Source organism: Pezoporus occidentalis, unplaced genomic scaffold (genome assembly GCF_034315485.1).
Source record: "Pezoporus occidentalis ecotype Australia unplaced genomic scaffold, CSIRO_AGI_Poc_V1 ctg13, whole genome shotgun sequence".
Taxonomy (NCBI): Eukaryota; Metazoa; Chordata; class Aves; order Psittaciformes; family Psittacidae; genus Pezoporus; species Pezoporus occidentalis.
Window position 1 is genome coordinate 16,353,844 of NW_026913103.1, and position 23,397 is coordinate 16,377,240.

Below are 23,397 nucleotides of genomic sequence, written 5' to 3' on the forward strand. Positions count from 1 at the left end.
CTAAAGAACCTGTGGATCAGTTTCTGGTCTTGAACAGACACTTTTTTCTGTATTTAGTTATTTCTTTCTTTGATCAGACAGCTCACCTGCCTGCTCTTGTGGAATGGTTTTCCAGATTGTTAGATTTAATTGTTCACTTCATTATAATTATGATAAAGAACAGTTCTGAAAGCATTCATGTTCCCCTGAAGCCTGAAATACTGACTGTGCATTCTGACCTACAGTTAGTGGCACTGACAGTAATTTGAAATTTAAATTTAGACAAAGACATTTTTCAGGTTTTTCTTGGGTACATGACAGAGGATTTTGCTAGTGGAAGCTAGATAGATAGGATAGAAGTTGTCAGATTGTTTTAAGGTATAGAGGACTGAAAAACAGTATATGCTGAAAGCTATATTATTAAAATTATTTAAGTATTCATATTTTAAAAATTATATTTATATTCAATAGTAAGTATCACTGAACCCTACTCATAATTTCCTCTGTGTTTTAAGCAGTCATTAAAAAAAAGATAGGAAATGGAATATATCTAAGTCTCTGTAGAATTGTAGAAGGTTAAGATAACTCTTTATACTTATAAATGCAGGGTGAGGAGATTTGCAACTTCGAAGGCATAAAAGAGTTTCATTACTTACTCAAGGTTTCTGTTTAACCAGTCAGTAGGGGCTACATCTTCTCTACTGATGTCAACATGATAAAAGATTTATATTACTAAATGTATGTATAAAGCACGGTCTCTAGTGAGTTGGAAAAGTGAAATGATTTATTCCTTAGCAAAATTTTAAATGTCAGCAGTTAGTTTTAAGGCACACATTTGCCAATAGATACTAATTCCTACAATCTTACCAACAACAAAATATGTAACTATTTTGGTGTCATGTGGTGGTAAAATGCACAAATAAATATAACTCTTTCAAAGGAAATCCAGGTTATTGAAAAAACATGTGGAAGTCTCCTTTACACTGTTATAACTTTATCTTATAGATAATGCTGACTAATGTACACTCTTTAAAGAGGAAAAGACATTTGTTCCCAAATGGCTTCTGTAGGGATATGATGCTTTTAACTTTTAACATTCTATGTCAGCTTTTGTTTTCAACCCTTTATTTGATTCTAGTATAACCCAAATGTTAAGATTAACCTAAATATATATTCAATAATGACAGTTGTACTTTCCTTTGTATCATTCTATTCCTACAATAGCTCATCAGAATAGACCATGTATAGCAGGCACTAGAAATGTTTCATAATGATTGCCAGATATATTGGGTCCTCTTTCTACCAATTATTTCATGCTGAATGCCTTACAATGTCAATACAAGATGTTTTCTGCCTTTTGTACTATGACTTTACTGAAATTTGTGTCTTATTTTCATGCAGTTTATATGTAGGTTCAAGCAGAAAGAAACCCATGTGTTTCATTTGCAGCTTGAGCACCAACATTGCTTTGTGATACTAATTACTGTGACAAAGCTTTCCTTGTTTGTCATTCTTCTAAATGCATTTAGGTTTGTTGCTCTGAATTAATGACTACATCACTTGTCATATTCCCTAGAAAGGATGAAATCTTGAAACTTCATTCTACAGTATGAGTAGCTGTTTCTATGTTTTCCAGAGTGTGATCACTACTAAATTAGAGCCTTTGTCATTCAGTTCTACTGGAACTGTAGTGCGCAGTCAGTGTAAACCAGAGCAAAGGATAACATATTCCTTGTTTTCTTACTTAATAATCTTTCCCTGAAGAACAGACTACCAAATAATTTGTTTTAGGTAATTCTAACTGCATATATATATATATATTTATATATACGCGTATTACAGATGTAAACTGATGATTATCAGTGTCTCCTCTTGATATTGTTTTCTTTATTGATAGCATTTACACAATTTTTAATAAAACAGAATTACTTCCTTCTCCCCAGAAGCACTTGCTTCCACCATATTACAGTATTGACAATTCTCACTTAGTAAACAAGTAGTTAAATTTTTTCTAACTGTCCAGCAGCTATTTTACTAACTAACCACAATTTTAAACTTGGCTCCAAGAGCAGATCAAATATTTTCCTGTGTTCTGTTGTGGTGTTTATTAATCTTCAAAATGCATTTTGAATTATAGTCACAAAACCTGTCAACTCCCTTAAATACCAACTATGTTTAAGTGCAGTGCATACATAGAGAAATGTAGTGTTTTCTTTGTTGAGATTACTGTTATCACTGATCATGTAATTTAAAGACAGTATAAAATAGTATACACAAATTTGATGTCTAAAACCAGTTTAAAATAAGGAGGTGGATGTGTTTCTGAAAGTAAAGGGAATTTAAAATATATCATAAAATCATAGAATGTTTTGGTTTGGAAAAGACTTTGACAATCATTTGTTCCACCCTCCCACTATGAGCAGGGACACCTTCTACTAGACCAGGTTGCTTAAAGCCCCATCCAGCCTGTACCTGAACACTTCCAGGAATCCACAGCTTCTCTGGGTAACCTGTTCCATAGTCTCACCACCCACAGTAAACAATTTGTTTGTGATGTCTAATCTAAATCTAGCCTCTGTCAGTTAAAGGCCATTGCCCCTAGTCCTATCACTATTTATACTATATATGCCTTTAAAATGAGCACAAGACTTTCAGTTATTTAAATTTCTGTAGATAATACAACTGTCAGCCTATATGGAAGATTTACTAAGTGAGCCACATACATAACTTGAAAATTGCCAAGTATTTTAACATGTTTCTAGGTGTATTAAAATATCAAATGCCTAGTGCCAATACCATATTTGATCCTGCTGGACATCATCAGCTGCATTTTTATGACAGATAATCAAACAACATTAAGAAAATGGAATATGTTATAGATATTTTGGATGTATTAAATAATTCTTAAGTTTTGCTTGTGCTGATGAGATCCTTTAAGTAAGTAAGTCAGGTCTTTGTGATTTAATGACAAATTAGTCTGGGTATAACAGTAACTGAGAAAATAATGATTTTCTTAAAACTAATGTATTTATAACAGCACAATTTACAGGTTTTGCAGCTTCAGATTAGTTAGAGTAGATTTATCTCTGCATCGTTATTAAGCTAAATAATTATTTTAAAAAGTATACAATATTTAAAATAGAAGCTCCATTATTAATTCTTAATTGAATGCTTGTATGAGAGAAACACTGTAAGTAAGCTTTTGTAATATAGAGCTTGACTCCTAAAAGATAGACCTTCAATTTTCATTACAGAAAGGGAAAATTTGCATGTGGAGAACAATGACAGAGAAGCAAGAGGATGTCAAAGGAAGTACAATGTGAGAAATTAATGTAGTTTTGTGAGACAGAAGCTGAATTTACACACAGAATCCTTGACCAGTTTTCTCCCTCAGGACATCTGAGGAATGCCTCTTCCCTAAGACAAGTGAGATAACTGGAAGTGGCAAACTAAAACTTTTTCATTTGAATTGAATGATGTGAAAACTACCTGTGAAAAATGCCTTTTTCATGCTTCATATAACATAGGGTTACAAGGCTATTCCTCATTCCTTATCCATCATTCTCTCCATCATTTACAGCCCACTTCACTGCTAATTGCTTATCAGGCCAAGAGAAGGAAAACATAGGTTTCTTTGTAAGTAACACAAAAAACTGAAATACAATTAATTCAAGTCTCCCAGAAGCAACATCAGACAGATATTTTTAGCAAAGGCTTTACACAGTACCATTGGAGGCCAGCTTCCTATTGATGGATCACTTGCCTTTCAGTCCAAAATCAGGACCCTTTCCTAGCAAAAATCAAGGTGAGATAAAGCAGAATTTATGGGGTTTATTTTGTTTAATCTTGCTGTTCAAGCAAATACCCCTGCCACTTTAACATCTAACATGAATCTTTGTATACATCATGTCTACTTCACAGGTCCATAAGAAGTATTTCTATCATAGCAATCTTCATCCAGCTGGGTGCTCTCTCTAATCTTTTTCCTTCCTTGAGACAGCAGTTTATCTAAACTGTTGAGAGGAAAGATGAAATTCAGACCTACAGGAGAATTGACAATGAAGTCACAGTGATGACTAATGATTTTGAAGTAACAATGGTAACAACAGTTATAATGATGATACTGGGCTTGTCTAGTTTGGAGAAAAGGAGGCTGAGGGGCAACCTCATTGCTCTCTACTTCTTCCTGAGGAGGGGAAGTGGAGAGGGAGGCATTGAGTTCTTCTCCTTGGTATCCAGGTAGGACACATAGGAAGGATTCAAAACTGTGCCATGGAAGGCTGAGACTGGATGGTAGGATGTATTTCTTTACCGAGACGGTAGTCAAACACTGGAACAGGCTTCCAAGATCAATGATTGATGCCTAGTCTGGTCTGGTCTGGTCTGTGCTTTCAAAGATGTACAGTTATTGTTAGGAATTGGGTTTTTTTAATCACTACGTCACTGTTGCATACAACTGTATTTTGTTAGTAAAGATTAAAATACACTGTTGTGGATGGTATTTTTTAATGACATTTATTATACAAATGTGTCAAAGTGAGCAGAGTTATTTTTATAGAGCTTTTTTTAAGAGTTCTTAGTTTTTAACCTTACTTCTTAAAGACGAGGGATCCATGATTATGCACCTTTCATTAAAGGAAGAATAAATTAAAAAATAAAATTAAAAAAATAGTTCAATTTATGTAATACTTCTTTATAATCAGTTACTGCTTTAGGAAAACTTGGTTGTGTAGTATGGTGATATCATCCATTTCCAGTGTGTTTGCTGAAGTTACTAAATTGAAAAGGACAAAGGGCTACAACTGATGCTTATGATTAGATTCTTTGATATGTTCTCATCATTTCTGACTGTTCAGGCAGTGGATGAAAAACTGAAATCTCTAATAAATCCTTTAAATAATTCTCCCAGAGTGAGGGATCTGTCAGGCAACTACAGATTAATTATAATTGGCTTTTGTACCCTAAGTCTCTTCAGAAAACTAAAATGTCTGGAATGGACCATATTCTCCATATCCCTAATGAGCAGTAGTTCTTCTGAACTTGAAACATCTGCCAGAAACAAGTAGCCTCTTGTGTGATTTGTCTTAGGCTGAAGGTGGCTTTATGGCAAATATACCAAAGCCCTTTTCATTTTCATCTTCTTTTGGAAGAAAGAAAATGAAGATTCTCTTATGAACAAATGAAGGATGACCAAACTCATACTTCAGTGCTACCAATATGACAACTGATTTTATTTTGCCAGAGCTAAACACATTTGTAAGCAATAATACCCTTTCTAACTTCAATCCTGAATAAGGCTGCTGAAGGGCACACTGCTAAATACTATTTAAAAAAAAAAAAAGTTAGTATTGACCCAGAACATGATCATCTCACAACAGAAGTGTGCATAGCCCATAGGGAAAATAATAAGAGAGAACTGAAAAAGCAGGACTTCTAGATAACATAGATCTTATGTGGAAATCAGGCTAATGAACAATTAAGGACAAAGTCTTCAAGCAAAGGACCAGAAAAACATTAAGTATACATTGCTTTTTAACGTATTGTCCCCTGAGGATCCCATTTAGAATACTGAAATAAATATATGATATCCAGAAATTAGATTTGACACTGCCCATTTGGCACTTATGGTACATACTATTTAGTTACAGAACTGAAAGACACACTTGAACTAGTACAGCTTTAATATGTATTAATGTAGAGGTTAAATAGAGATTTTATCAAGAGGCAAGGTTTCAAGTATTTTGCTTTTCTGTTATTATGACCATTTCTTTGTTGACTATAAAGCCCCTTCATTCTTGATGCTCAGGCCACATAGCACGATATCCCTTGTTCCCTGCATCATGCTGTCTTGTCAGTTGCTTTATTTCTCTTTATTTGTAATCTACAAATTGATGACACAGAAAAGATCATGACTCTAAGGGCTGCCTTATTAAAAAAAGCCAAGTAGACTTCTAAGTTTGTTGTTATAAATTTTTTTTTCACAAGTTAGCTCTTTCTGTAGATGAAATTTTGTACAAAACCCATATTACACAAATTTTTCATCTCTTAAAGGTGCCTCAAATCTTAGAAAGTGTAATACTATTTAATCATCATGAAAAAAGATAAAAGACTGACACTGAAATTTTGTTACAAAATTTTATATAGTAAATAAGAAACCAGATATACTAACATTTCTTTGTAAAGAAAAAAAAAAAACAACAAAAAATAACCAAGCGAGTAAATATACCTGATCTTAACCCCCATGAATTTAATATCTGGGGGAAATCTAACAAAAATAATGTGATTTTTAGAGATTCCTTAAATTTTCCATCCTCAAAATTGCCATCCTCTTTAATATCTTAATTAAAATTAATTAATTCATTATTTTTATAATGCAGCTTAAAAGGATCATGTTCTCACAAACAAATTTGTTTAGAGTCCTGGTTTAATTTTGATTCATAACAGCTGGAACTTCCTTTTCTTACTTAAGTAAAGGAATGTACCTACCTATTTTTTTTGATTACTGGTAAATTCTAGGGTTCATCACTAAGGTTTTATCTTTAGGCTTCTGCAGAACAGCCTCACTGTCATTTTATTTCTAGTTATTTACAGGAAATCTTTGTTCAGCAGATGACTACTCTCCCAGTCTTCTTAGACAATTTTTGGAATTAGTGGAAACTGGTCTTAGTATTTATTTATCTCGAGAAAACACAAATAATATGCTATTCAGAAATAATATTTTAGCTGACATTGACAGTAATGATTGTTTGCTGTCTTCGGTGTGTAAATTTGCTATTTAGATGTTATTTGATGAAATCCAAGTTGATAAAATGAACTTTAGTCATTCAAGGGAAGAAGTCTTTTGAAATATATTAAAGTGAGATTCTGGGAGAAAAAAATTATTAAATTGGCAAGAAGAATGCATGTCTGCAGGGTGACAATTCGGTGTCTCTACTGTGGGTGTCAGATAGCTGTATTTAGTCACCACATTAAAATTGAATCTATTCCACTAAATTGCTTTAAGAAGACCATGAAATTCATTGGGTTGCATAAGACATACATGAGACACTGAGTATGTTAAAAGAGCAAATACACCAGGCATGAAGGGAATTGTGATAAAAATGCAATTGAGGTGTAAATGAAGTGGTTGAGTCCTTCATCTAAATGCATTCTTTAGTAAAATTCTCACTTCTGAAAAAAGGCACTTCAGCAACAAACACACACGCACACACACAAACCAAACAAACCCAACCAAAACTATGACATCAGGGATTACAACCTAAAAGTTTCAGTTAGCTTATGATTGTTTAAATGCATTTGAAATCACCTGTAATCTACTTAGCTGAATCAAAGGTCAAAGAGGTATGTGAAAAGTAGTTACACGGGTGTTTTGTACATGAAACTTAGTAATCTTCTCTGTGGAAAACTATTCCTTTCAGCAAGCAATAACACACCCACTTGAAGTTCTGTAATTAATACAAATGAATAGTTTAGTTATAGACTGGTGTCATTGACAATGTGGTTAGAAGTGGTTATATTCCCTGCAGGATTTAAGTAACTTAAAGGTAGAGCTCTTTGTATATAGACCAATGAGATATTGTCTTTTAAAATAACTAACTTTTTTTTTCTTCAAGTAAAAAATATACCAAAGACTTTCAGGGTGTTTAAAATAAATTAAAATAGAAATTCAATGCCTATCAAACATAATAGAAACTAACAAGAAACTAACAAAAAAATGAAGGTTTGATTTCAAAAATACTTCTATGATTTTCTTGTAACAAAACCAAAAGAAGTTCATCTGCTAAATTAGATTAAAAAACAACAAACCAACCAACAATTCCATTACTTGTATATAGATTCCATATCTGTATTGCAAGGACAATAAGTTTTTTTCATAACCTAAGGATGTTGCAGAAATGTATGCTGAGAAAATTAAAAGGTTAATGTAGCTAATATTGAAAATGGCTGAGACCTAAAAGAGGTTTGCCTCTCTTTAAAAGATTTTACAAGGGAATAATATAAAATGACACTATATTAAGCAACTGCTTTCTGATAGCATCTGGGTTTCAGAAAGCAACACTCAACAGATCTTTCCATGCAACCCTTTTATTAGTCTCCCTCCAAAGTTCATTCTTTTCAGCAAGCACCTGGGCAGTTGAAAAAGAATCTCCAAAAGAACTTCAAAAGAATCAACCACAGAATCATAGAATCCTAGAAGAGTTAGGGTTGGAAAAGACCTTAAGATCATCTAGTTCAAACAGCCCCCATAATGGGCAGGGACACCTCACACTAAACCATGCCACCCAAGGTTTTGTCCAACCCTGCCTTGAACAACACCAGGGACGGAGCATTCACAACCTCCCTGGGCAGCCCATTCCAGTGCCTCACCACCCTAACAATAAAGAATTTCTTCCTTATATCCAATCTAAACTTCCTCTGTTTAAGTTTGAATCCATTAACCCTTGTCCTATCACTACAGTCCCTAATGAAGAGTCCCTCTCCAGCATCCCTATAGGCCCCCTTCAGATACTGGAAGGCTTCTATGAGGTCTCCACGCAGCCTTCTCTTCTCCAGGCTGAACAGCCCCAACTTCCTCAGCCTGTCTTCATACGGGAGGTGCTCCAGCCCCCTGATCATCCTTGTGGCCCTTCTCTGGACTTGTTCCAACAGTTCCATGTCCTTTTTATGTTGAGGACACCAGAACTGTACATAATACCCCAGGTGAGGTCTCATGAGAGCAGAGTAGAGGGGTAGGATCACCTCCTTCAACCTGCTGGTCACTCTCCTTTTGATGCAGCCCAGGATACGGTTGGCTTTCTGGGTTGTGAACAGACACTGCTGGCTCATGTTCAGTTTCTCAGTTTTCATAGGAAATTATATTAAAATACCCTTATTAATTACTTATTTCTGATCTCCTTAATTTATTTGGCTAGCACTCTTTCTTCATATACCCAGCTGCTAAGTGAGATTTTTTCTTTTTTAAGTTGAAAATGGAGGTGAAAATTATACCTTTTCATGATGCTTACCTCCTCCCTTATCTGACACTAATTTCTCGTTGGATATGCATGTACAAAGAGGTGGATTAGCATGCAAACATAGTTCAAAAGACTGTTTCATGACTTAACCATCATGTCTTCTATTTTGGAGCTTGCATCCAAAAGAAACAAGGCTCTGATTACTGCCAAAATGCTAAAGCTTTACCTTTTTTTTTTTTTTTTAAGGGAGGAAGTCAGTCATAGTTATACACAGGTGAAAAAAATGTGGGGACAATACCTGCTGATGGTCAGGAAAAGGTGCTTTCAGAATTGAGTTATTCCCAATATCATTTTCTCCTGCTCTTATTGAGATGCTGCCAAAGATTTAATTTTGAAAATGTCCCCATGAACAACAGAGCTGTTTAAAAAGTAGTGATTCTACTTACAGCTGAATTTTGATGAAACTGTTAAGAAGAATAAAACAAATTTTGCATTTTTTTTCCCCTCAGGTTTTCAGTTTCTTTTCTTAGTACATCTTCAAAATAAAGAGCTGTGAGCCTGTCAAAAATTCCCTAAGAGAAAAAAAAACAAAAAAAACAAAACCACACTTGTTTGGCTTAGTGATTTGACTAAAAATCACCAAGTTCAGTGATGGACATTCTTAGTTTTAACAAGTTATCAATGTTGAAGCTTTTTGTATTTTATTAATATAACTGTAACGCTTTTGAGAATGTGAGATTTGCGACTTGATGGTTCTGGGGTCTGTGATTTGATGGTTCTGGACTTTGTAGTCACTAGGGTGTTCAAATAAATACAAAAACCCCAAAAGTTGTTTGGTTTTGTTTTTTTTAATATGGGGACAGCATATCTTTCTGACTGTAAAGAGTAAAACTGATTGAGGTGATCCAGAAGGTAACTGACTTCAGTTACTGAATATTTGATTCACATAATAACAGAATCATTTCATTTGGAAGGAGCAGTTTTAGTTTATATCCAATTCCCCAGCTCAAGCAGGGTCACCTACAACAGGTTGCCCAGGACCACGTTGTCAGATTTTTGATATCTTTGAGGAAGGAGATTACACAACCTCTTCGGGCTACCTGTGCAAGTGTTTGACCACCCTCAAGTAAAACTTGTTCAGATGCAACTGTTTTAATTTCTGTCCATTGCCTCTGATACTGCCAGAACAGAGAAGAGCTCATCTCCTTCCTTGTAATTCCCACGCATTGCATATTCATAAATTGCAATCAGACCCTCCCTGAGCCTTTTCTTCTCCAGACTGCAGGGTCCCAGCTCTCTCAGCCTTTCTTCATATGAAAGATGTTCCAATTCCTTAGCAATTTTCATGCCCCTGTGCTGGACTCACAGTAAGTAACTCTACATCTTTCTTGCGCTAGGGAGCCCAGAACCGGACACATTGCACCAGTTGATTCCATATGTCCAACTTGAAGAAGATAAGAAACTTGTTATTTCAAACAGAAATGTTAAAATAGATATTTTAAATAAATGCAATGTATCATTATGAAATTAGCATATTTTACACTGCATTGTAATTTTTAACTTAATTTCAAATATTAAATTGAAAATTGTTTTCCATAATAACAAAATGCTATGATCAGCACTGTTATAAATTCAAAATTCCTGATCAGTACCAAGTTTTGCAGATCAGTGGGGTACTTTATCTCCAAAAGCTGATATCTGAGATTGCATCAGAGATGTAGCTTTTAACCTGCAATGACCATTTAGACATGTTATAAAGGAAAAGATTATTAGATTATATTATCAATTGCAACACTGGAAAGCACTTTTCTTTTTGGGTTGGAGTGATGTTATTTAACTTTATTAAGTGAATATTATCTTACCTTTAAGTATCTAATTTACTTTCCATAGTTGAAAGAAAAAAAATATTAGTCAATGAAGCAGATCCTCTTAAACCATTAGTCAGTTTATCTGCTAACAATTAAATGGGGTAATAATTATCATCCCTTTCAAAAGTGACCAGTTTACCTGCTATTTATTTAGAGAAGAGTAAAAAGAAGATAAAAATGTTATATTTAATGAAATTGCATGAGAACAAATTGGTAAAAGTGAGTGATTGAATGGACTACCAATTAAATTTATGCATCCCTTGGTACTGCAGAAGTGGACCCTCTTTCCAACACTCACACATATCTCCTGATATATATATATGATGAATTAAATTCCCAGCAAGATGTACATTAAGTTTGTGATACAGTCATCATATTATCTATGAAATATCTCTAATGTCATGGCAACTTTTCTGTTTTCTTTGATTAATGTTTTTAACTGTCTTTTCTAAAAGACTGTACATTTATTTTTATTTTATAAATAAAACCAAATTGTACTAACTAGATTATAAAGGGTGGAATACCACTGTTACTTCATTGCTAGCAATAATAGCAGTAAAATTCTCCCTTTGAATTTTAATAATTCAGATCATTTTTACATACTCTCCAAATGGGGCCTGAGATTTTAGCACCATTCATGAAATATGTCTGGAGCTCTAACACCTTCGAGTTTGTGAGGATTCCCAGGAAGGTCTCCCCATTGCACAGGCACAGTACACTGCCTGGTGTTTGTAGGCCTAGTAAAGGTTTGTTCCATAGTCAGCGTAGCAGGAAAAGAGCTACACAAAGACTGCAAAATTAAAAAGTTCTGGATGAAACTGGTTCCACTGTTTCCAAATTAAAAGCTGCCCCTGTGTATTTACAGTATCCTTTCCTTCTGATTTTCTTGAGGCATTGGAATAGAAATCAGCTATAACATAAAGAAAATCTTTTATGATTTACAAGTAGAAAAAGAAAAATATTCTTCTAAAGCAAAATGTATTCAATTTAATGCCTCTCTTATTCATTTTTATTTGTGTCCTTCCTCCAACAATTCAGCCATGCTCTTTCCCTATGAATAGTTAAATTTCCTCATGTCACTTCAAGTTTGAAATCTTTTCCATAATTCAATCTCAATTTAAGTCCAAAATTGAATATCCACTGTGATTTTTACACTTCTTATTCTTCAAATAAAAGAAGTTTTTTTTTATCGTTACCTAAATAGAACAGCTAAAATAGAAAGTTATTGGAGACAAATGGTATGATTACATAAGCCTGTAGCAAAAAAAAGCAAATAAAACCAAAATCTTTTATAAACTTTAAAGAATATCCATTAACTCAAAGTAGTGTATGTATTTTAGTCATTAAAATGTTCATATTATTCAATGTCTAATTGATAGAATTTTGTCATTCTCAATATTCACTTAGCTGCATAGAATCCTTGTAAAACACCTGCCTACACATACTCACATGCTTAAAATACCTACATTTCCTACAAAGCAGCATGACTGCATCTATTTCCACAGTACTCCTATTAAAAGTTTTGACAGTTTGGAAATCACTTGTCAAATTACCTCACAGCAATGGAAGTATGGAGGATCTATGAAAGTCTTTCTCTGAAACATAACTTCAGAAAAGATTGGAGTTACATCTGTTAATCTGCTACTCAATGAAAGATTTGTTCCATTTGTTTTTTTTTCAAAAAAAAAGCTTGATCTTGAACTTGTGTAAAGTTTTTCTCCTAGAAAGATTTGGATTCAGTGCTTCAACGACTAAAGTAACTTCTTGCACATCTCTAGTGATTTTCCCCCTCCTTGGTGTAAAATTTGTTGTAATGTGAACAGTCAGCATGGTTAGTGGGAGCTGTATGTCAGTTTTAATATTGAGTAAATGTGCTACAAAGACGAAAAGACACAGGTGTTGAATATCCTTGAACGCCCTGATGTGTATCATTAAGAAATAGTTAAATACAGAATAATCCTATGTGGTTGTATTTCAGCAAAAGACTATGTACATGTTATTATTCATTCCGCTTATGTGGCAAAGTTTTGGTACTGGGAGGCGTCAGGGTTGGCTTCTGTGAGAATACCACAGAAATTCCTCCTATGTCAGACAGAGCCAGTTCCAGCTGGGTCCAAGATGGACTCACTGCTCGCCAAAGCTGAACCCATCAGTGATGTTGGTAGTGCCTTTGTTACAACATATTTAAGAAGGGGTAAAAACCTCTTCACAGCATATCCTGGGAGAGAGAAGTGAAAATATGTGTATGAAAATATGTACATGAAAATATGAAGCAACTATGCAAACACCAAGGTCAGTGAAACAGGAAAGGGAGGAAATATTCCAGGCATTGTAAAGAGAGATTCCCCTGCAGCCCATGGTGAAGTCCATGGTGCTGCAGGTTGTCCGCCTGCAGCCCATGGAGGTCCATGGTGGAGCAGATATCCATCCTGTAGGCTGTGTATGATCCCATGATGAACCAGCAAGATCTGAGTGCCCTGAAGAAAGCTGTGATGTTATGGAAAGCTCACACAGGAGCAGGTGACTTCATGGGGAACCCACACTGGAGGTGGTCAAGAAGGACTGTCTCCCATGGAAGGGATCCCACGCTAGAGGAGAGGAAGAGCATAAGGAGGAAAGAACAGCTAAGACAAAGTGTTCTGAACTGATCGCAATCTCCATTCCCCATGTCCCTGTGCTGTTTGGAAGTAAGGAGATAGGAAAAGTTGGGAGTGAAGCTCATCCAAGGAAAAAGGGAGGACTGAGGGAAAGGTTAGGTTTGTTAATATTTCTTATTAGTCTACTGTTTTTAATTGGTAATAAAATAGATGAATTTCCCCAAGTTATGCCTGTTTTGCCCATGATGGTAATTGGTAAGTGATTTCCCAGTCCTCATCTCGACCATGAACATTTCACCATATTTTCTTCCCTGTCCTGTTGATAAGGAAGTGATAGAGTGGCTTCATGAGCCCCTAGTGGCCAAGGTGAAGCCACCATATATTCTTGCATCAGGAAGTGTGTGGCAAAGATTTATTTCCACCAGAGAAACTCCAGAGAGCTATTAAAGTTAGACAGGTCAAAAACGCAGTAGCTAGCTGAAAGTCATGCAAACGAAATAGTTGTTTACAAGATTATTTCCTATCTTGTGAAAGGCACAACTGAAGGTGTAGAAAAGGCATCATTAATAAATTTATATTTCAAAAAGGAGTTAACAGTTAGGCAAACCATAGATTTGATTTCAAATGTCAAAAATATGTAGTTTTGAAGTATTGAAGTAATATTGAGTACTTTTTGAAGTACTGAAGTGCTATTTAGCTCTGAAGCAGTGAAGGCCAAATCTTTCCAAATAGCATAGGCAAAGCTCTGTTAAAATGTTGTCAGTTCTGGAATTTATCCATGATATGCCATTTCCAAAGTGAGAGGGGGAAAAAAAAAAAAAAAAGAAAAAAAGGGGAAAAAAAGGAAGAATTTAATTGTAAAGACACCATCTCTATTATTATTATGCTCATTACAACTTCTGAACTATGAGGTTATTTTATCTGTAAAAAGTATAAGTTCTAGAATAAACTCAAATATGTGGCTTAAATTCATATTTGATGTGGAGTCAGTTATGTAGATCCAGTAGGACTGAGATTTTCATATTTTCATATCTTTAAACTAAACTGCATTATGGCTAATTACTACTTTTCCAGAATCGATAGTTAATTTACAACAAATTTACCCACTGAGCATTTTTTTTTAGTAATGTTTTACTTGATTTTCATATATATATTTGATATTCTTATATATAAATTTTATGGTTAACTTAAAGAAAGAATGGCAAATAGGAGTGCAGGTATCTTTTAGCAGATCAAGGAAAGTTTCATTATTTTCGTTATGCTGATAGAAGTATTACACAGGGAATCAGCTTTCATTGTGCTGGAATTTGTGGTTATGCACTGCCTTTTTGACACAGGAACAAGAGCAAGATGTTATTAAAGCCTTTTATCATGTTATGTTCTTATGTATTCCAAGGAATGGTTATTCTGGGAAACTGCTGGTGATTGCATTTTATGATACTTTGTCTACTGGAATAGCTAATAAATTAAACTTGTTTCAGAATGTCCACAAGCAAAAAAGCCTGTGGAGTTCCATTAGTATAAAACTAGAAGAGCACAATAGTGAATTATGTCTAGGGCTTCCTTTCCTATTTCTTTTAACAGCTTGATAGATTGACTTTGATTCTAACATATCTTTGTGTGATTTACACTTTAGAGAAAAAGATTACTGAGGTAATAAAGCCTGTAACAACTGTCTGTTTCTCAATGAATTTATTCTTTCACTCAAAACAGCTTATTTATGATTATACAAATTATATTTAATCATGGAGTGTGAAAGAAGAGGATGTTTTTCTACATTTTCTAACTCAAGCGTTCAGATGTCTTTTCCTGAAAGAGAAAAATATCTGGTGATTTGATTCTCATTCACTTTTAGAAACCTATGAGAATAATTGAAAATGTGAACTAAGAGAAGAACCAAACATAAAAAAAGAAGACAAAGATGAAACTATAGAAAAATACTAGTATTTAGATAAAAGTAGCAAAACCCTAATTGTCTTCTGGTTTCTTTCAGAGAAAAATCAAACTTGGAACCCAGGAAAAGCACAGTCATATAGCATTTAATTGACTTGCCTTATATACTCATTCTAATTTTCCTTTAAAGTATATGTAGCTTTTCCCAACATTTGCTTTTTCTTCTGAAAGACTCTTTATTTTCTGTTACCATTTTCTGAATTGTTTTTCATATACTAACTGGGTTCAGAATTGGTCCAGGAAACTAAGACCACTATTATGTCCGATACTTTATCACAAAGTGAAAACTTTCCCATATCATAGTTGTACTCATATTGTAAATTATGAGTACAATCATAACTCTTCAGTACCTGTTGTTTATAATTTTTATTGTTTTCCATCGCATATAATATATCTTAAACTCATCATTCTATATTGTCGTGGTTTAAACCCAGTCAGGTAGCTTGTTCACTCACTCCCAGTGAGTGGTGCCGAGCTGACAACAATCGAGGTCCGTGTCCATCTCCCCCCCCGCCTCCCCGCACCAGGGCTCTCCCCTTCCCCGCTCCCGGAGGAACGGGGAGGAGGATCGAGAGAGTGCAACTCCTACGGGTTGAGACAAAAACAGTCCAGCAACAAATCACCACCGCTACTATCAGCTAAAACAATGATAAGGGAAAATAACAAGGGAAGAGAATACGATACCACCGGCCAAGAAAACGAGTTCCACCCGGAAGCCCCTGTCCTTCCGGCTAACTCCCAGTTACCCCTCACCCCGGGCATGACGTGCTGTGGTATGGAATACCTCCCCGGCTAGCCCAGGTCAGGCGCCCCGTCTCTGCTTCCTCACAGCCTCCCCTCCTCCCTGGCAGAGCATGAGCCTCACAAAGTCCTTGGCCAAACCAAAATATCCTTGTTATCAGCTCTGTTCCCGAGCTGAAAGTCAAAACACTGCACTGCACCAGTTAACACAAAGGAAAAACATAACTGCTACTGCGGAACCCAGGACATTATCCACCCCTTATTCCATACCATTCACGTCGTGCTCAGATCCCACATTTTCAATACACCATCACTCTCCCACATATATACATCCATATACATACAGACCGAGAGGAAAAAATCATTTTCTTAGTGCATGGACCAATCCCTATAGTGCTGCCAAGTCCATTCGGTCCATGATGTTCAAAGTTCATTCTCTGTTGGGATGACGGCTGGAGGGAAGTCAGGGCCAGTCGCTGGTGACCTGGAGACATCTAGTTGATGGGCTATAAAAGCATTACACAGCAGGCAACAGCATACAATTGAGTTCACTGGCTGTTTTCCCCTAAAATCAAATCCCCTTGAGGTATACATCGGACTTCCCCATCTTCCCGCATTACCCACCAAGTATATCCAGGTCCCTGAGTAAAAGCAGTCCCACGAATGGGTTTGCATTTACCTGAAGCAGGAATTACCCAGACTGTCTTCCCCAGCAAATTCTTCATATGCACCACGGGAACTTTGTCCCCCTCTACAAAATGTAAAAGTTCTGACTGGGCTGGGCCAGCCCTGTTGGCAGATCCTCTGGTGTTGTCCAACCAGGTGGCCTTTGGTAAGTGTGTATCCCAATGCTTGAAAGTTCCCCCACCCATTGCTCTCAGTGTAGTTTTTAACAGCCCATTGTAGCGTTCGATTTTCCCAGAGGCTGGTGCATGGTAGGGGATGTGATATACCCACTCAATGCCATGCTCTTTGGCCCAAATATCTATGAGGTTATTCCGGAAATGAGTCCCATTGTCTGACTCAATTCTCTCTGGGGTGCCGTGTCGCCACAAAATCTGTTTCTCAAGGCCCAGGATGGTGTTCTGGGCAGTGGCATGGGGCACGGCGTATGTTTCCAGCCACCCGGTGGTTGCTTCCACCATGGTAAGCACATGGCGCTTGCCTTGGCGGGTTGATGGCAGTGTGATATAGTCAATCTGCCAGGCCTCCCCATATTTATACTTCAACCATCGTCCTCCATACCAAAGAGGCTTTAACCGCTTGGCTTGTTTAATTGCAGCACATGTTTCACACTCATGAATAACCTGGGCAATAGTGTCCATTGTTAAGCCCACCCCTCGGTCACAAGCCCATCTATATGTTGCATCTCTGCCCTGATGGCCTGAAGTGTCATGGGCCCACAGGGCCAAAAATAATTCACCTTTACGTTGCCAATCTAAGTCCATCTGAGCCACTTCAATCTTAGCCGCTTTATCCACTTGTTGGTTGTTCTGGTGTTCCTCAGTGGCCCGACTCTTGGGTACATGGGCATCTACATGACGTACCTTCACCACCAGGTTCTGCACCCTGGCAGCAATATCTTTCCACAGTGCAGCAGCCCAGATGGGTTTACCTCTGCGTTGCCAGTCGCTCTGCTTCCATTGCTTCAACCACCCCAACAGGGCATTTGCCACCATGCATGAGTCAGTATAAAGTACTGGCCACTTTTCTCGTTCAGCAATGTCCAGGGCCAGCTGGATGGCTTTCACCTCGGCAAACTGACTCGATTCACCCTCTCCGTCAGCAGTTTCTGCAACTTGTCGTCCAGGACTGCATACAGCTGCCTTCCATCTCCGATGCTTTCCCACAATCCGGCAAGAGCCATCAGTAAACAAGGCATACTGCTTTTCACTTTCTGACAGTTTATTATATGGTGGGGCCTCTTCAGCGCGCATCACCTCCTCCTCTGGTGACATTCCGAAATCTTTGCCCTCTGGCCAGTCCATGATGACTTCTAGAATGCCTGGACGACTGGGATTTCCTATTCGAGTTCGTTGTGTAATTAGTGCAGCCCATTTACTCCATGTAGCATCGGTTGCATGATGTGTAGAGGAGACCCTGCCTTTGAACATCCAGCCCAGCACGGGCAGCCGGGGTGCCAGAAGGAGCTGTGCTTCAGTACCAATCACTTCCAAAGCAGCTCGAACCCCTTCATAGGCTGCCAGTATCTCTTTCTCAGTTGGGGTATAAGCTGACCTCAGATCCTTTATATCCCCGACTCCAAAAGCCGAGGGGTCGACCTCGAGTCTCCCCTGGAGCTTTCTGCCAGAGGCTCCAGGTAGGACCGTTCTCCCCAGATGCAGTGTACAGCACATTTTTTACATCTGGTCCGGTCCGGACTGGTCCAAGGGCTACTGCATGAACTATCTCGCGTTTAATTTGCTCAAAGGCTTGTTGCTGCTCAGGGCCCCATTTAAAATCATTCTTCTTCCGGGTCACATGATAGAGAGGGCTTACAATCGAACTGTAATTTGGGATGTGCATTCTCCAGAACCCCACTGCACCCAAGAAAGCTTGCGTTTCTTTCTTATTAGTTGGTGGAGACATTGCTGTTATCTTGTTGATCACATCTGTGGGGACCTGTCTACGTCCATCTTGCCATTTTATTCCCAAAAATTGAATCTCCTGTGCAGGTCCCTTGACCTTACTCCGTTTTATGGCAAAACCAGATTTCAGCAGGATTTGGATTATTTTCCTCCCTTTCTCAAAGACTTCTTCCGCTGTATCGCCCCACACAATAATGTCATCAATGTATTGCAGGTGTTCTGGAGCTTGCCCCTGTTCCAGTGCATTCTGGATCAGTCCATGGCAAATGGTAGGGCTGTGTTTCCACCCCTGGGGCAGTCGGTTCCAAGTGAACTGGACACCCCTCCAAGTAAAAGCAAACTGTGGCCTGCACTCTGCTGCCAAAGGAATTGAGAAAAATGCATTGGCAATATCAATTGTGGCATACCACTTGGCTGCCTTTGACTCTAGTTCATACTGAAGTTCTAGCATGTCCGGTACGGCAGCACTCAATGGTGGTGTGACTTCATTCAGGCCACGATAGTCTACTGTTAGTCTCCATTCTCCGTTAGACTTTTGCACTGGCCATATGGGGCTATTGAAGGGTGAGCGGGTCCTGCTGATCACCCCCTGACTCTCCAGTCTACGGATCAGCTGATGGATGGGAATCAGGGAGTCTCGGTTGGTGCGATATTGCCGCCGGTGCACTGTTGTGGTCGCAATTGGCACTTGTTGTTCTTCAACTTTCAGCAACCCCACAGCAGAGGGATCTTCTGAGAGACCAGGCAAGGTGGACAGCTGCTCAATTTCCTCAGTCTCCAAAGCAGCAATACCAAAAGCCCACCGGTACCCTTTTGGGTCTTTGAAGTACCCTCTCTTGAGGTAGTCTATGCCAAGAATGCATGGAGCCTCTGGACCAGTCACAATAGGGTGCTTTTGCCATTCCCTCCCAGTCAGGCTGATTTCAGCCTCCAGCACAGTCAACTCTTGGGATCCTCCTGTTACTCCAGAAATATAGATGGGTTCCACCCCTTGACAGCTTGATGGCATCAGGGTACACTGTGCACCGGTATCTACTAGAGCCTTATACTTCTGTGGGACTGATGTGCCAGGCCATCTGATCCACACAGTCCAGTAAATCCGATTGTCCCCTACCTCCACCTGGCTGGAGGCAGGGCCCCTCTAATGGTCATCACAGCATTGGACACTTAAGTCGTGTTGAAAGGGATTATTCTTCGTTATCACAGGAGCTGGAGTAAAATCAGCTCTTCCACTCCATCTGGGAAACTGATCACCAGAGACTGAAGCCGTAGCTCTCATGGGACAATCAGTCTTGGCCCTTGCACCCCTCTTCAGTTCACTCACCTGTTCCTCCAAAGCTGAAGTAGGTTTTCCATCCCACTTTGTCATGTCTTCTCCGTGATCCAGCAGGTAAAACCATAGGGTACCCCGTGGCGTATACCTCCTGTATCTCCTCTCTTGAACAATAGGACGCCTTTTGTTAATAGCTGAGACGTGTGTTGGTACACGTGAGGAGCCGGATAAATCAGATAGATTGTCCTTCAATTGTTCGATGTCCTGGGACAGTTTTTTCACAGCTGAGATGATGGAAGGGGTGAGATTGTCTTCGAACTCTTCAAGTTTATGAACCATTTCATCCACTGTTAGTGGTACTATGTCATTCCAGGTTACTGTTGCCAATGAATGGGCATATGATGACGGTGCATTCTGTGTAAGTTTTCGCCACATGGGTCGTGTACATTCAACTTCATCTGGATCTATAGGTGTATCCCCGTTATTCGGCTTGATGTGATAGAGCATCTCTACGATGGCCGATTCCCTCAGAGACTGGATGCCTTTGTCTATAGTAGTCCACTTGGCCGAACGACTCGTAACATCGTCCTTGTACGGAAACTTTTCTTTCGCAGCTGCCAAGAGCCGCCTCCAAAGGCTGAGGGACTTTTTCTCTCTTGCATTTGCTTTGTCAATTCCCCCTTCTCTAGCAAGTGATCCCAGCTGCTTGGCTTCTGTACCTTCTAGTTCGTGACCATCGGCCCCATTGTCCCAGCATTGGAGTAACCAGGTGATGATGTGCTCCCCTGGTTGACGGGTAAAATCTTTTTGCATATTCCGCAGCTCGGTTGAGGTCCGAGGTCGAGAAGTTACCTCTTCTTCTTCTTCTTCGTCATGTGATGATGACTCCTGATCAGATTCTGTACCGGGTGGTGAATTCATTTCTTCATCTCGCTTCACCCTTTTTGCCTCCTTTTTGCTTGTTCTCTTGCGTACAGGGGCAACCGATACTGGTACGAATTGGTCCTCTGGTTTGGCTGCAGTGATTATCACTGTGGTTTGAGTAGCAACTGTACTTGTTGCTGGGGGTGGTGTAGCTACTGTGCTTGGAGCTGGGGTAACCGCGCTGTCTGTTGCAGTTGAAGTTTGAGCAGCTGCTGTACTTGCCGCTGGGGTAGCTGTGCTGTTCACTGCAGCCAAAGTTTGAGTAGTGACTGTTGCTTTGCCCTCAGATCCGCCGACATTCTTTTCCTTTTGAAGGTGCTGGATAGTGTTGAACAAGGCCCTGTAAGCATAGGCCAAGCCCCAGCACGTTGCCATGATTTGTCCATCTCTGGTATGGCCAGAATGACCACACACCTCATTTAAGTGTTTTACTAATTCTTCTGGATTTTGCAGTTGTTCGGTAGTGAAATTCCAAAGTACTGGAGGGGCCCACTGACCTAGATACTTGCCCATACTATCCCACACACCCTGCCACTCATGGCTGTCCAGCCTCAGGAAAAATCTCTTGGTCCTCCTACATCGTCGTTTGACCCCAGACAAGACCCAAACCTGACTCTGCTTAACTCTTGAAATCAGTAGTGGGCAAAACACACTCTGTATGCGTGTTAGCATGATGATTCCCATCACCATCAGCAAACAAGTCTCAATAGCATTAAAAGGCCATTCAAAAACTTCAAAACTCTCAAATGTAAATGGTCTGGGGGGACGACTGGGAGGGTAAAAGGATGTCTCCTTCACAGGTTGAGCACCTGATAAGGAGAAAAAAGATGTGTAATTGCTAAGCACCTCCATCATATACCGCCCAAAGTATAAAGGTGGTGACCACACTGGGAACAGTTTCATGATCAATGATTCTATTGTATTACAAGTCATTACCATAAAGTACAATGGGATAAAAACCTTAGCCCAAGCCCCACACTTGAAAAACACTAATACAGCAAGTACCGGATGGACGTAAGATATCATATACTGAAACTGTGAGATCAAGAGGAACAACCTTGAGAGCCAATAAATCAGCATTGTGACGAGTGACTATCAATCCAGTCAGATCTGTTCTTATCTCAACCCCTCGTGCCCCACGTTGGGCACCAAAACGAAATGTCGTGGTTTAAACCCAGTCAGGTAGCTTGTTCACTCACTCCCAGTGAGTGGTGCCGAGCTGACAACAATCGAGGTCCGTGTCCATCTCCCCCCCCGCCTCCCCTCACCGGGGCTCTCCCCTTCCCCGCTCCCGGAGGAACGGGGAGGAGGATCGAGAGAGTGCAACTCCTACGGGTTGAGACAAAAACAGTCCAGCAACAAATCACCACCGCTACTATCAGCTAAAACAATGATAAGGGAAAATAACAAGGGAAGAGAATACGATACCACCGGCCAAGAAAACGAGTTCCACCCGGAAGCCCCTGTCCTTCCGGCTAACTCCCAGTTACCCCTCACCCCGGGCATGACGTGCTGTGGTATGGAATACCTCCCCGGCTAGCCCGGGTCAGGCGCCCCGTCTCTGCTTCCTCACAGCCTCCCCTCCTCCCTGGCAGAGCATGAGCCTCACAAAGTCCTTGGCCAAACCAAAATATCCTTGTTATCAGCTCTGTTCCCGAGCTGAAAGTCAAAACACTGCACTGCACCAGTTAACACAAAGGAAAAACATGACTGCTACTGCGGAACCCAGGACATATATCTAAATTAAGCAGTCCAGTATCTCTGCAAGAATTTCTCTGCCATTTCAGTAAGGCTAATACTGGTTTTGCAAATTCAAAAATGTAAAAGATATGTACTTTGGAGGAAGTGAAAGTTAAGTCTTTTCTTCCTTGTATTTCTGGAACAGCAGGTTAGTTCAGCCATAGAGATACAATTCTGTAGTGTGATCAGTAAGTTAATAAATCAATCCCTAATTGGAGCACTGCTCAGGCTGAAGTACTATTGCAGTCATACTACAGATATTCTATGTGATGCACTAAATCTGTACCTCAAGTTCTCTGTAAAATGTGCTTTATAACATTTTATTCTTATGCTGTAATAAAGAAAAGATGATTAGATGCTACTGATTATTGTCTGTAAGCCGTGTGTATTAAGCACAACAGCTGACTTGTGGGGGATCATAAATCGTCGGGCACAAACACATGTTCTCAAACAGCCTTTCCATTTAAAAAAAAAATATTCTGCCCTCAGATAGTAAATTTAGGTGTACCTATCAGATAAATAGGTATATTTAATATACCTTTTGAAAAGAGCCTATATTAATAAAAGCACAGTCACATTTTGTTGTAATACTCTTGTAAAAAGGTGCATCCTAAGGTTCTGTTGGGTATGTTAGACTGTTTCTCTCTTTCCTCATGCATTACATTCATTATCCAAAATGCCAAGCTAAGGATATCCTCTATCAGTGCTTCTTCTTTGTCAGGCTTCAGTGGTACTTGTTCCGGCAAATGTACAATTGCCTCTGGATCTTTCAGGGATTAA